Source organism: Vespula pensylvanica, chromosome 25, assembly GCF_014466175.1.
Source record: "Vespula pensylvanica isolate Volc-1 chromosome 25, ASM1446617v1, whole genome shotgun sequence".
NCBI classification, from domain to species: Eukaryota; Metazoa; Arthropoda; class Insecta; order Hymenoptera; family Vespidae; genus Vespula; species Vespula pensylvanica.
The window spans coordinates 153,365-168,413 of record NC_057709.1 but is presented as its reverse complement, the minus strand read 5'-3'; positions in this window follow the sequence as shown (position 1 = coordinate 168,413).

Below are 15,049 nucleotides of genomic sequence, written 5' to 3'. Positions count from 1 at the left end.
CTTGTAAAATTCCACGTCTACTTCGATTAGCATAAGGAACAATCACTGGGAAACATTCGGGTGGCGATTTCCTGCTGGCTGACCTCCTCGACGGAAGTCGTCTCACGAAAAGGCGACGACATCGAATAAATACGCCTCGAGAAACAATGCTAAAGTCTTCGCGCTTGGTACCGTGCGGCCAAAAGTTCACGGTTGTCGTTGGGGTTAAGGGTCAAAATTTCCGACTCGCTATTCTTGCGTGCCAAGGTCGACCACCTCGCCTGTGTTCTACCACCTCTTCCTTCGTTTCGTCGTTCGATCAGTTTCTATTTCGATCGATCGATCGATCGGAAAACAGCACATCGCCTCATTACCATTTTAATAAATAGAATCTTCAACGGAGACACGTGTTTAAGAGATAGATATCAATGTACCTTTCCTTTTGGTTTTAACGCTTGCGACATAAATTTTCTTTCCAAGGATAAATCGTTATTTATTTACGGAGCAGCTTTATCGGCTATAACGGCTTCGAGTTAGCGACTCGAGCGACAGTTGGCCGACGATGGGGATGGGAGCCATCGGTGAAAAAGAGAAAAAGAGAGAAGGAGGAGAACGAAAAGAAGGAGAAAAGTCGGTGGTTGTGGTCGAAACGCGTAATAAATAATAATAATTGCCGCTACGTGTTTGCACAATACAGGCCGCCGCTTAAGCCTCCGCTACGGAGGAAGACGCGATTCGTGCAGAGCGAACCGACGTGCTTGCGTCCGAAAGAGAGACCAGAAAGGTCTCTCTCTTTCTCTCGTTCTTTTTTCTATGGAGAGATTAAAAAGCCCGTGTTCGAGCCCGCTGCCGGAAGTCACGACGAGGAGATACCTCCGACATCGATATTTTACATTCGAATCGACTGAAACTTGCGATTTTTCTCTTTCTCGTCCTCTTGTTCCTTTTCTTTTTTTTTTTTTTTTTGCTATCAGAGAACAATCGTTGTAAAAGAAAAGAAAATTAAGACGCAGACAGAGAGAGAGAGAGAGAGAGGAAGAAGGAAACGTCTGGTTAACATAAATTACGATTATCATGTAAATCTCCGCTGTAAGAAAACATTTAACCGGTCCTGTAATCTATGCTCCTTTCTAGTTTAATTAAAATCCTTGCGGTGCGATTCCGATGCGAGAGCGAGATTACGCGGCTCAATCAAAATTCTTCGTCGTCTCTTCATCAACGCTCAGAGTCCACGTTACGGAAGCAGCAGCGGCAGCAACAGCAGCGTCGATTCGACCGGATATGCGGGAACCTAGAGAGAAGAAGATCCAACGGCGCCGTTTAGAAAATATTTCAGCGGGTTTCCACGTTCCGCGGAGGCCAGCTAAAAGCTCTCGACGCATGGCTCTGAGAGAGAGAGAGAGAGAGAGAGAGAGAGGGGAGAATCCCTGGTCACAATGGGCTCCGCGGATATGAATTCTTATTTCACCGATGAGCTAAAATATTAAAGGACCGACCCAACAACCGCTATCGCTCCCATAAATAAGATTTCATCGCTGTAATACGTAATATCGCGTGCTCTCCGTCCATGGCCATCCTAGAAGTGCGCGCTCGTGCGCTATTGCGCACAGGCTTACATTTTTATTATCCCCCTCGTCGTTTTACATAGTTTTTACGAGCACCGTCCCCGCTCTCTCTATATCGTCCACTCATCGTTTCTCATTTTCAAACTCTTAGACGATCGTATACATTTTTTATTTTTCTCCTCACCTGGTGCCCTACTACTCCGTTTCTATTTCTCTATTCTTATTTATTTCGTCGATGCACGTGCGTGCCAGCGCATAACTTTCAGGTGTCGCCTAGGCTCTCTATCGCACGGACACCTGTCCCACTTAGCCCGCTCGTTATTATCGCGGCTCCTTATCTCTCGGGCTTTCGCGAAGCTCCTTAAAGCGCGATATTGGGTCACGGTATTATCTCCGAGAGAAAAGAAAAAGAAAACGAAAGGGAAGAGACGGTAGGAACGGGAGTTGGCGCGCGAACAACGGGTCATTATTTCTAGGGCCTCGTATTTGGCGCGTTTCGCGGTTGTAAAATAAATAAAGGAAACGCGAAGGGGAGTAAGGGAAAATATGAAATTAAAATCTCGGAACGTTTGTCGTTCGATCGTTCGTCGCCGTCGTCGAGAGAGAGAGAGAGAGAGAGAGAGAGAGAGACGAGCGCATACGCGCACGTATAAAGCAGCATTTAGTTAGGGCCAGTTATAGGATCTCGCGAGATTAGGGGTTATTAGGTGTCGGTGTCCCTGTGTTTCGAGTTCGGCCCCTCATAGACCGCTCTTTAGCTCGAACGTGCGCGCCGTTTTGGTTTCGACGTTTTTGGGCCCGAGGTCCCTGGGCTGCCACGTAACGTATCATTACGTGTCTGGCCGTCGAGTAAAGCGAAAGATAGAGAGGGAACCGAGAGGAGAAAGGAAGATTAAAAGGACGACCGAGAGAGGGATAGCGAGAGCATCAACCCTCTGGACCGGACCCATCTCGACAGTGTCTCTCAATAACTCTTCCTCGCGATACGTCCACATTTTCATCGATAACGACACCTAATCTCGTTGCTCTCCGAGTCGTTTCCTCGATGTCCTTACGAAGAAAAAAGAAGAAAAGGGAGAGAAGAAGATATGACGAATCGAAGACGTCGCTTTGGGCCAATCTTTGTTATGCGGGAACGGGGTTGTGCCGGTCGTTATATATTATTCAATAGTTAGCCCCTAAAGAGAGGAAGATCTTTTCTGAGAAAAAGCCGACGTAGTTTCGGATAATGGACCGACGAATTGGAATATAACGTGTCTTAAATTGTCTAATGAGCGAGCGAAGGATAGGAAAGTTCCGACTATCGCTCGACTTTCTTCTTTTCTCCTTTTTTCAAAAAGAACGAATAAAGAGCAAAAACCAAGAAAAAAAGAAATCTCATCCGAAAGTTTGCCTCGGAGGTGTACGCGACCCAGACGCGCGTCTACGAATATTTCTTCTTTCTTCGTCAATGTTTTTACGCTGGGGATTTTTCCGGAAGAAAAAAGGAAAAGGAAGAGAGAGAGAGAGAGAGAGAGAGAAGAAAAAAGAAGAACGGCAGGGAGTGTACGAAGCAAAGGGACCGATCGATTTTTAAAGCAACCGCAATATTTGACAGGAACAGAGAGAAAGAAGAGAGATGGATAGACGGAGATGGAGAGAGAGAGAGAGAGAGAGAGAGAGAGAGAGAGAGAGAGAGAGGAACGTGGTTTTGGCGCCACCTGTTTCCCGACCCTCCGGCCTCCACCCACGTTATCCTACGCACTAACACGGGAGCACGCAGGCACGCAGGAGAAAGAGGGAAGTAGAATCCGTCGGTGTTCGGGTCCACAGAGTTGCTCCGCAGAGCCCGTAACTGCACCATGCCGGCAGACACGCCGCCAATAAGTGAACATCGGTTGCGTTCAACACCCTCACTTTGTTTCACCCTCCCTTCTGTTATCCGTAAAACGTCCCGAAATCCATCGGCGAACGACAAGCCGCAACGATCCCGATTTCATCGCTCTTCAATTCCAACCTCTCCGCATCCTGTCGGTTCCAACAAAAGCTAACGTCCCGTTTTGCCTGTTTGCGTCAGAGTGCAAACGGTACTTTTGCGTTCGCGTGTCTATCGAATAGAACAAACTTTTACGTTACACACATATACGCATATAGATATATCTAAATGTACAAATCGATCCTGATCTCTTGCACCTTCTCGGTTGGAAAGTAAATTACGATCGTCACGGTTGAGCGACGACCGAGTCCACCTGACTTCTCTTCTCGCGAGAGATAAGAAGAAAAAAGAAAAGAAAAAAAAAAAAAGAAACAAAAAAAAAAGATAGAAAAGAAAGGAAAAAGTAAAATGTAGTGCGTGAGAAGGAGGACCGGCGAGAGGCGACAGTGCGGTGATGTATGTCCGCGTACGACCCTCTTCGCGAATATATCGAGGTCTTTGGACGACATTACGGTTCTATATGCGTGCCGCGTCACGAGGAGACGTTGATTTATACGCCAGCGTCAAGAGTCAACGCTTTCCAACGACAGTTTCTTCGATCTTGACCCTCGTAATCCACTCTACGATAAAAAGGAACGCATGCGTTTCGCAATTTTTATCTAACGCGATTAACGCGTAGCTCGTTCCAAAGAAAATTATCGGCTGTGAAAATACTTTTTAATCTCTCGATGGAAACTAGTGAGAGGAGAACGATCGAGTTTCAAAGTCAAACAACGAAGAGATATTCGAAGAGAGAGAGAGAGAGAGCGGCCGAGCATTGATCGATCGTAGCGAGAAAGAACAAGAAGAGGAAGAAGAAGAAAAAGTATAAATAACTGCGCTGCGAAGGGTGGCTTCTTCTTCCTTGGCGTAGGAATTCGCGTGTCTACTCGATTTTGACGGAGCATGGACATTATTTATTTTAACCCCGGCCGATCGGTGCGGACTGTAACGGGGTTGAGATGGTAGTAGGGACAGACTCTTGGTCCACGCTGCATTCTTACGAGACGTCACGTATCGCGAAGGTAGCCGAAGGGTGTCGATGGAAGGCGATATATTGGCATACCTAAACCAAAAAGAATTTCCAACGGTGTCGTACCTTCCTCCCTTTTCTTCTCCAGCCGGTCAGATCGCGTGTCATCGGAGAGTGTACGCGCGCGCGCGCGCGCTTGTATGCTGTGTGTGTGTGTATGTGAGAGAGAGAGAGAGAGAGAGAGAGAGAGAGAGAGAGGAGCTTGTGATGGATGTCCTTCTAACGCTGGAATGCGAAGGACTCCTTCGCATACGACTCGGTTGTTCCAGAAGCGATTACTTCTTCGTCGATTACTTTGTAACCGCAAAACGAATGGCAAATTATCGATTAGAATGCATACGTACGATATTACTAATCTCGTATTTTAAGGTACGGTAGCTTTGGGCGAACGTAGGCCTCGTTCTATAGGGTAACACATAAAACGGCGTTCATCACGCACAATAGACAACCATGAAAGCAAAACGCCGCGGCCGTAAACTGGAAATATGTCAAAGATAATAAAACAATTAGCCATAAAACATAACGACTCCCCTATGTACCGTATACTCGGAACGGTACCGCGGTCAGACACAAACGTCGGAAGAAGAGGAAAGACAGAGAGAGAGAGAGAGAGAGAGAGAGAGAGAGAGAGAGAGAGAGAGAGAGAGAGAGAGAGAGAGAGAAAAGAGAAAGGGGAGGATGAGTACGGTCGATCGTAAGCGAATAAAGAGAAAAGAAAAGAAAAGAAAAGAGAAAAATGAGAAAGAACATATATAAACGAAAGTTTGATCGCGATTGTTTCTTTTCGCCGACACGAGGCGTGCTTTTGTTATCTTTTAAAATCGTAGATCGGTAAGGCGTAGGCGCGGGTCGCTTCTTTTTCTTCTTCGAAAGAGAAAGAGAGAAAAGAAATGAATTTCTGGACCGTCGATCCCCACTCAAAGTGGATTCCTTACGAAAAGAAAGCGCGATGCTCATGAGGCATCCAACGAAAGGGAGAGCGCTTCGTTTCTTCGAGCTTGTATTTATGTACGCATAGACTCGTGCACGCGCACACAAATTCAAGCGTTCTCTTAACGCTAGACGTAGCGTAACGCAGGGTGAGAGGCGTCTCATCCTAGACTAGTCGGTAATGAATTCGGAGATAAATGGATGTAGATATCGTTCGATATGTAGAACCTTAGTCGTATACCTCCTTTTCCGCTTCTCCAAATCTTCATCGCCGAGAGAAATGGAGCGTAGAGGATATAAGGGACGACGAACTCTCTTACGAATAATTCTTAAGCCGCGCAAACTCTCGTACCCGTTCTAAATGATACGTGATTTTATCGACGGTCAGATACGTGCTAATGAAAATACACGTAAACGGGATTAATACCTTTCTAGGCTTCTATATTGGAAAGTTTTTCTTGTTTTTTTTTTTTTTTTTTCTTTTTTTTTTCAAATTGAAAGTGCGAACGACGACGACGACGATGACGACGACGACGACGACGACGACGACGACGACGACAATGACGACGATGTAAAGGCGGAGCGAAGAATATACTAAATATAAGTCCGGGGTTAAGTGCATTTGCTTTTGCGGCCGGAACACGCAACGGAGGAATCTTCTTTTATATACTCGACGGCATCGACAACAAAGCTACGTAATAATAGCGCGGAACACAATGCACGATGCGTGGAGCGAGCGCTTTCGCAAAGAGGAAAGAAATGGAAGGCGGAGAAGGAGGAAGGAGGATGGAAGAGTACCTTTTGCCACTTGCTTCGTTTCCGGGGTCGTGCCTCGAAATAGAAGTTGCAAACCACGACGCATCATTCTCCTTTTAGCTCAGTTTTACGGCCTGCCTACGAGCTATCGGTTCGTTTGACGGCTATGAATCTTGTCGACGCCATCGACGTGGCTTTGACCGGTATCGGTGGCGAGGTGACGGGAGTCTCGCGAGCAAAGATATTATCCTTACGGTACGTATCTGATATCGTTAGCTCGCATAACAATAATTACAAGAATACGAAATACGCGTAAAAATCGATGCTTGAATATCCGTTCCGTTTACTTTTCTAATACAAGAGATAATCTTAAAGTCTTTGTCAAACGAGATCCATACGAAGCGACGATTCGTCCTAGACTGAAAACTATCCGAGCCACGATCGATCGTGTATCGATTTTAAAAACGAAGAAAAACCGAGCGAGAAATCGCATTGTGCTTGTATCGAGAAACGTGCTTATTACCAATAGAAAGTAATTAATAAGAAGAATAATTAACAGAGCCGTCGACCGAATTAATTCGTTAGGTTCTTGTTATCGTTTCGCTTCGTCATTCGGTTTTTCTTTATTTATCGATCGTCAAAGTTCGCATGAAAGAGAATGCAACGAGTTATCGAAAAAAAAAAAACAAAGGGAAAATGTTTCATATTCGTACGTTGCATGGATACCGACGGAAAAAGTTTCACCTTCGCGCTGCATATATACGAAATGGTTAGAACGCGAATACTCACGTACGCGCGTACGCACGAAGAAAGTTAAAGCGACGTCTTCGGTTTCTTTCTTATCGGGATTCTCGCGGTTGTGGGTTTTTCAGGGCAAAACAGCTCGTGACAAATCTTGGTCGGGGCCGTACGAGCGACATAAAGTTCTCTCTTATCCCGAAAGGCAAGGACAGTGGTGGTAAGCTAGCGCGTGCCATCCACCCACCGAAGAGTAGGGGTCTAAGGGAGCTATATTTTCCATTCTTCCTTCTGCCGTATCCAACCGCGGTGGCACCCCTTTGCCCTTTCAGATCTCTTCGTGACTCGAGCGAACTCCCCGGCTCGTAACATCGCTACGTGGCTTTCTCGAAAGGAGAAACGAAAAGAAATAAGAGAGAGAGAGAGAGAGAGAGAGAGAGAGAGATTCGACAAAATGATTCTATTAATTTTTCCATTGGGAACGGCACTCGTGCATGCCGCCCTGCTTACGATTTTGAGCTCCCGACTCGCTCTTCGTCTTCGCCAGGAAGGGAGAGAGAGAGACCAAAGACGATCCCGCGCTCTCGTAATTTCTAAATTCTCGAAATATCACGAGAAGCTCGCGGCGACGAGCTCGAATCGAGCTCGAGAGAGGGTCCGTCCAGGTAAGCGCTAGCGATCTCGTGTTTGCGTTTCCCTTACGAACGAGATACAAAGTTAAGATCGAGGAGCTCGTGAGGAAGAAGAGAAAAAGGCATAGAGAGGTATGAGAAGACTGGACCGGAGGTAAACCAAGAGTTAGGAGGGATCGGAGAGGCGCCACCGTGACCTCCTCCGACCTCGAACCATCCGTCACTCCGTGGAATCAATGTGCCAGTTACGAAGAGGGCCGGGTCACGAGTCCGATCTCTCTTTGCGGTCGGTAAAGAACTTTTTGTCCCTCCTCCTCGAGCCCTCCCCCTTTTGTTCGAAAGAGAATCGCGCTGAGTCTTTTAACGCCATTAAGCGACCCGACCGAATCTTACGGTTTACAAAAATCTCGATCCGTCTCGATTCCGGGTCTATCGAAATGCACGTATATCGAATCGCGAAAGATTCGAGGTATCGTTAAGGGCACGCGCCTAGGACTACCCGCGTTATCGTCGTACGTACCCGAGTTTTCGCGGTGAATTATTTAAGTCTCACCACGGCCCGGGGCTTTCCCATTGTTTAACGACGAAGCGCGACGAAGAACAAAAGCAGACTTTTTCTTTCCTTTTAATTCTGTTTTCGTTCTAAAGCGTAGGCGCGAGAGAGATTTAAACGCGTGCCCGAACTCGCGCGCCCAACGTAGTCGTACTCGCGAAGCTCCCCCGCGAAGCTGTCGCTTCTCTCGTCGAGAGAATTTAACCGGCGAAGGAAATCCCGGAGGAAGGAAAAACGAAAGTACCTACGAAGTACGAACGAAGGGATTCTTATCGTCCTTCTCGTGCGATTACGACGCTCCTTGCCGAGATCGTTCTTGTAGGGAGGCGTGGCGATTCCGAAGAACGAAGGGTACCAATGCGCGTAATTGTACGTCAGTATCGATAGGGACGAAGCACGGTGACGCGTCCTACACGTTTCAGCTCGACGTTGTGTATTGCCGAGAACCGGCTCGATCTGACCCTTGCACGATCGTAGTCATCGTCTTCTCCTCCTCCTCCGGGCCGTCCTCTCCCTCCACCCTTTACTTATAATCACAATCTCGATTCCACGACGTCATCTCGTAGCACGGACAACGCGAACGAAAGACTACATGAATGGAAAGACTGAATGGATGCGCCGGGGTGAATGCATTCGAATTACAAGACGAGTTTCTCCGCGCAGGACGGGGAAGGTGCGGCAAGAAGGGAGAAGGGAGAAGGGAGAACGAGGCGGGGAGAGACGAGTTCAGAGACGGGTCAACGATGGTATTGTACCGGTACACCCACGAACGCCTTGCTTACAAATCGTCTAATCTCCTCGACAGAATCGTCCTCGTAGTCGTAGCTCGGTCCTATTTCGAGAGAGAGAGAGAGAGAGAGAGAGAGAGAGAGAGAGAGAGAGAGAGAGAGAGAAGCCATCGAGAGTGAGATGTGATGCCTCCGTGAATGATCGGAGGAGTGAGTCTTAGGCAAGAGAGCGCAGGTACTTGCCTATCTCTTTTCTCCTCGGATATGGACGGACGAACGCGACGAAACCGCAAATTAAATTAGCGAGTCGCAGAACGAGCGGAGGTTGGCAAGAAAGCGTTGGCTGCCCGCTGTTTAACCCGGCTTAATTACCAATTAGCCAATAAAAAGCCACTGTACCCGGTCGCGCATTATGGCCGTCCTTAAGAACCCGCGGCGCGTAACCGAACGCTGTGCCCACACGATCGTCCTGAGAAAAACGAGCTTGTATAATTATAACTGGCAAAACAGCGGCCACGCCGCTAAGAGAGCGCTTCTCCTCCCAGAGCCTATCTCTTCTTACGGCCAGTCGATACTCCGGTCGAGAGAGAGAGAGAGAGAGGGAGAGAGAGAGAGAGAAAGGAAGGAAAGGAAAGAAATAAAGAAGGAGAGATCGGGAGAAGACGAGTCCTTTCGAAGCCTCGCGCCGGTTGCCCCTTACCGTTCGTTATTCGACTAGCAACGGCTACCTATTCATTTGCGGATGCATCAGGGACGCGCACTGGAATATAGCCAATAACGATTTTCCTCGAACGAACGAGGAGTAGACGGAGAGATCCGTAGCTTTCGAAAAGTTAAGATCGAGTCGAGAGACCCACCCACATCGTTTTCCCGCCGCCACGACCATCCGGTACGCGTTAGGAAAAGGAATCTCGCATGGAGGAGTAGGTGAAGGAGGAGACAAAAGAAGAGAGAGAGAGAGAGAGAGAGAGAGAGAGAGAGAGAGAGAACGTATCGCTCCTCAGGGGTCCTGATAATTGCCGTGCTTTCCAACTGTTATTATTAAGCCGATATTTTACCGAGGGGACACACGTCCGCGCATATAATTTGCGAAAGCCTCTAATTATGGGTTAGTGGGTAGACTCGCGTTCGCGCTCTCGCTCTCGCTCACGACGAGGACTAAGGCCGCGGAAAGGGCGAGGCCCACGGGGCCCTCGATTCGCCTACGCGTCACCCGGAGAAAGAGAGAGACGACTTTCCCTTTCGCACCTTATCATTAGTCAACGCTATATATCGCACGCTCCGGAATACGATACCTGCATCCTCGGCGAATTTTGTTTCGCCTCGTGGCTAATACGCTTAACCGAGGGTAAACGCGTTTGCTCGGTCTTATCGAAAGGATCGAGCAAACTTTTGAGAAAGACGATCGACGAGGGACGAATCGATCGACGAGGGCCGTGTCTCGGAGAGATTACGCCGAGAAAGAAAGCGAGATAAGAAGGACGTCACCGGAAGAGGCTCCTTCGTGGTCGGACCCGTTTCTAAAGGAGACCCGAACCGTTGCCCTTGAACGTTACCATTCCTCGTATTATTATAATCGCTCGCCGTCTACGAGAGTGTCTCCTCCCTATCTGTCGGCTCTATCGAATCTCGCGCTTTTTGTCCTCGGACACGTTGCACGAATTATCGCGCCTGGTTATAAATGATGCTTCGAAGTCTGAAGTTGGTCGACGGGTGCAGAGGAGGCGGGTAGCTCGCGGCTTGCGTTTCTCATAACTTCGGAGCACGGTGGGGTAGGCGAGGAAGCAGGGGCGGCAGAGGAGGAGGAGGAGGAGAGAAAAAGAGCTTTTGAGTGACGTGAGCATAATGACGCGCCGCGCTGCACCGAGCGCCGTATATATGGCCGAGCGTGGAATCCGTGTTGCGTCTTTCTCCGTGCACGCCTTCGGGGCTCTTCCCGCCCAGGGAGTAGGGTAAACCGTGTGCCGAGATAAGGAATCTGCGATTTAATCGCTCCTTTACCGATCCCACCATTAGGCAACGCTTCGAAGCTCGAACGATCGCTAACAATCCTTTCCTTCGATCGTTCGGGATACCGCACGAGCGCGCGCGGCTTGAGATCGATCGAATCTACGGGCCTGCCGTAGAGCGGTCGGTCATCGATCCGTCGTCGTGCCACTCTTCCGAGTAAAGGGAAATCGCGAGAGGATCGATTTCGAGAACGTCGAGAACGTCGAGGATAGGAGATACTCGGCGTGTTTCTCTTTCGATTCGGGAGTGTTTACCCGAGGACAAAGGGGAAGAGGATGATCGAGGATCGAGGATCCTACGGAGTTAAACCGTAAGAAGACGCCAGCCAAAAATTGCCGCCGCACGACCGCCATCGACGACATCATCGAAGGAAACGCTTTGCCTCGACAGCCGGTGGTTGGCTCCGACTCGATATTTGTTTTCTCGTGGGCGGACCCGGGGCCCAATCCCGGGGCCCGGTCTCTCTCTCGGATAAGACCCGAGTTGCAAGTCACGAGCCAACAATAGTACAAATAATAACAGACCAGAACGGAGGTCCTCCTCGAAGAGGCATCCTCTCGGTCGACTCGCACGGCTACTACGCTACCCCCTAAAGTCTTCCTCACAACGCGAGCTCTCCTTTCGATCTCGATCTTCGATCGTTTCGTCGATACCTGCGTTCGGATTCGATCGACCGACGACTTTGTAAACGGTAAAGTTCGAGTTTCTCGATCGAATCGATCGACTGTCCGCGCGAGCCCCGACACTCGAGGGAAAAACTTAACGGAGATCGGCCGGTGTGCGTGCGTCTTTATTTGGCGTATTGCATTCCCATAGAGGGCAACGCGCAGCCCGCTAGCCATAGCTCCGTGAAAGCGAAGCGTTCATGCCGCGGCTACTACTATCTTTCCTCTCTTCGAGTTCTTTCTCGAGGCCCACCCACAATGCACGATCTCCGTCGAGCCTCTCTCGCTACCGGTATTGAATCCGGTGCATTGTTTTTCTCCGGTCATGAGAGGAAGAAGATTATTTGCATCGGAGCTAAGCGAGCGGCCATGAAGAAGAAGACGAAGAAGAAGAAGAAGAAAGAAGAAAGAAGAAAGAAACGAGAGACGGACCGAGAGAGAGAGAGAGAGAGAGAGAGAGAGAGAGAGAGAGAGAGAGAGAGAGAGAATAAATAATAAGAAGTAGTAGGAAAAGGACGCTGTAGGTGTACGTCGAGTCGGTGATTCGTCGTACCACCCCTCGCGCTACCGTATATCGCTTTAGATTTCTTTTTTTGTTTCCACCGAAAGGCCGGAAGAGACTAGAGAGAAGAAACGAAAAGTGGAAGAGAAGTAAGAGGAGGCGGTCTCCCGCGCTGCCGCGTAATAGCACCTAATACGGGCACGTATGTAGGTATGGGGAAAGGCCCCTGCAAGAAGAAGGTATAGTTTATAGTGATTACATGGGGTCAGGTCCTGGCAATAAACCATCTCATGGTGGCCATGGCTATAAGGCTGGAGCTATGTCTGTGACCGTTCTCTTCGCTTCCTCTTACTCCTCCTCCTCCTCCTCCTCCTCCTTCTCCTCTTCTTCTCTCTCTCTCTCCCTCTCTCTCTCTCTCTCTCTCTCTCTCTCTCTCTCTCTCTCTCTCTCTAGTCCCGGGGGACGCGGAGAATCGCGCCTACGCGCGACCGGAGCAAAGCGAATTCAAAAAGCAAAAGGATCGGGACGAGGGGCGACTGGTATACGAGAGCAAAAAGCGCACGACTGCGCGTCCATACGAGAAGGGGATATATCTGGAGTGAGCAAAAGAGAGAGAAAGAGAAAGAGAAAGAGAAAGAGAGAGAGAGGGTGAAGAGGAGAGCCTCAACACCGGGAGCCATCCTACTGGAATTTAAATAATAATTATAGTGTTTAATATCATACGCGCGTTGGGCCCAGCAGTCTCGAGAGAAGCAGCCCTCTTTCCTCGTCTCGTCTCGTCTCGTCTCGTCTCGTCTCGTCTCGTCTCGTCCCGTCTCGTCTCTTCCTCCTCCTCCTCCTCCACCTCCTCCCTCACCAGCAGCCGTTCTTACAGCGCGACGACCAGAAGCTCGCCGGCGGCTGCCGTTGCTACTCGCGCTGCTACGTGGATGTACCCGGTAAGGTTCTTCTTCTTCTCCTTTCCTTCCATGCGCACAGACACGTGCAACCGTATGGCGTACGAGCTGACCAAGGCAGCCTGTAATAAGCCGTCCGGCAGATTGGAAAGCGATCATGGATCCCGGTGGAACGCTATGGACGACCGGGGGCCCGAACTTGATATTTAAATGGTGCCTCGTTAGACAAAGATTATCGGCCCTGCCCTTCGCTCTCTTCCCAGAAAGGAAAAGGAACAAAAATCTTGGCTCCTGCCGGGAGAGAAAAAAGTAAAAAGAAAAAAAAAGAAAAAAAGAAAAGAAAAGAAAACGCGAAAAGGATGAAAACAAAAAAAAAAAAGAGAGAGAGAGTCTGGATCGAGCGTGCGATACGTCGCTCGAGGAAAGATTTTCGATGACAAATCGGAAATCCGCGTTCCTGCTTTAGGTAGGGTCGGATCCCGGAAGAGGGATCGACCGAGCGGTCCCTGGTAGCCGCAAAACCAATGCATTATCGCTACAACACCGTAGAGAAGAGTTTACAACACGGACCGAGACGTTCGAGTAAGCGCGTTCGAGCGCGCACAATACCTTTGCCCGTCGTTATATTGCCCTGCCACGAATGTATTAATAAAATTTATTGACCGACGTAAGTGCGCTTCGCGAAACGTTAATGGATTTCGAGCCACCGCTGGCCTCACCGTCGGTAGCAAACGACAGCAACGACAGCAAATGAGCCACTCGAGACGAGTCTCGGTCCGAGACGGTAACTCCTTACACGCTTTAACGCGCTAAAACTTGACTGGAATGATATTGCCGGACGATCCGCGGGAGAACCACCGACCACCAACGTCCTCGTTCCATACCGAACATACGTACGTACGAACGAAGAAACGAACCGAGCAACCAAAGGAAAACGATATCCCACTCGTACTGGATACTCGAAGAATCATTGTAATTTCTAATTGGACAATAACCTTAGCTGGGTTAGAAACGACATTTACGGTGCCATCTAATCTCCCCGAGTGTCATTAAACTTGCCGATAAATCGATCAAAGACTCGATTTTAATAGTTCATTATACGTCCAATGTATGAGAAACGCGTCGACTCTTAACTTCTTGATGACCCTTCGTAGAATTCGACTCTAACGCCCGAAGAATTTTCGTACGAGAGAGAGAGTTTCGTTCGTTCGTTCGTTCGAGAGAGAGAGAGAGAGAGAGAGAGAGAGAGAGAGAGTGAAGAGAGGGAGGAAGGGGTCGATCGATCGATAAATTTCCAATGGAAGTGAGAGCGACGTAATCGCAAGATCGATCGTTCGAAGGAACGAGCTAGTTAGACGTTCGCTTCTGGTACAAATAACTTACACGACGCGAGTTATTCGAGCAAAGTAGAAAGAGGAGTCCCTCGTGCTACTCGCGAACGGTCGCGCAAGATGGAAGAGAAAAAGAGGAGGCCCGTTGACGACGTTGCGCGTCAGTCTATACGCTGGCATACGTCGACTATTAATCAACGAACCCTCCTAATCGCTCGACGAACCGATCGATAAATCAATAACTTTCATCCTCGGGCAGGTCGCGAGGATAAACCGATGCCGTAGGAAAGTAAAAAAGTTGTTCTACCGACTTAAAGATATTCGCCAATGAGATAAAGAGAAATAAACGAGGAGTAGTCGTTCGTCCTAGGGATGACAAATTTGCAAAAGAACGTGCGATATCAAATTAACTCGATCGTATCCGAAAGTACCGACTTGTCTATGAGAGCTGGCTATAAAGACGTGGAAAGATAGCCGTGCACTCGTTATCCTTATTGGGAAAAGGTTCGGACGAGAAGGGAGACTAAGGTCGAAGGTGGAAGGAGGAAGAAACACAGGAGGAGAGATAATCCGGCTATTAGAGGTGTCCCCGAGAGACTCTCCCGGAGGTCATGGAAGCCGATAGATCGGTTCGGGGTCGTCGATGGACCAACGTTAGACATCGTATAGGTGAGGTCGCTCGAGAATATCTCTCGGCTTTTGCCACGAGCAGGATGGTCCACCAGCCAATTTGTCCTAACGGCCGAGCAACACGCTTTTTTCCAACTCCTTATCCTT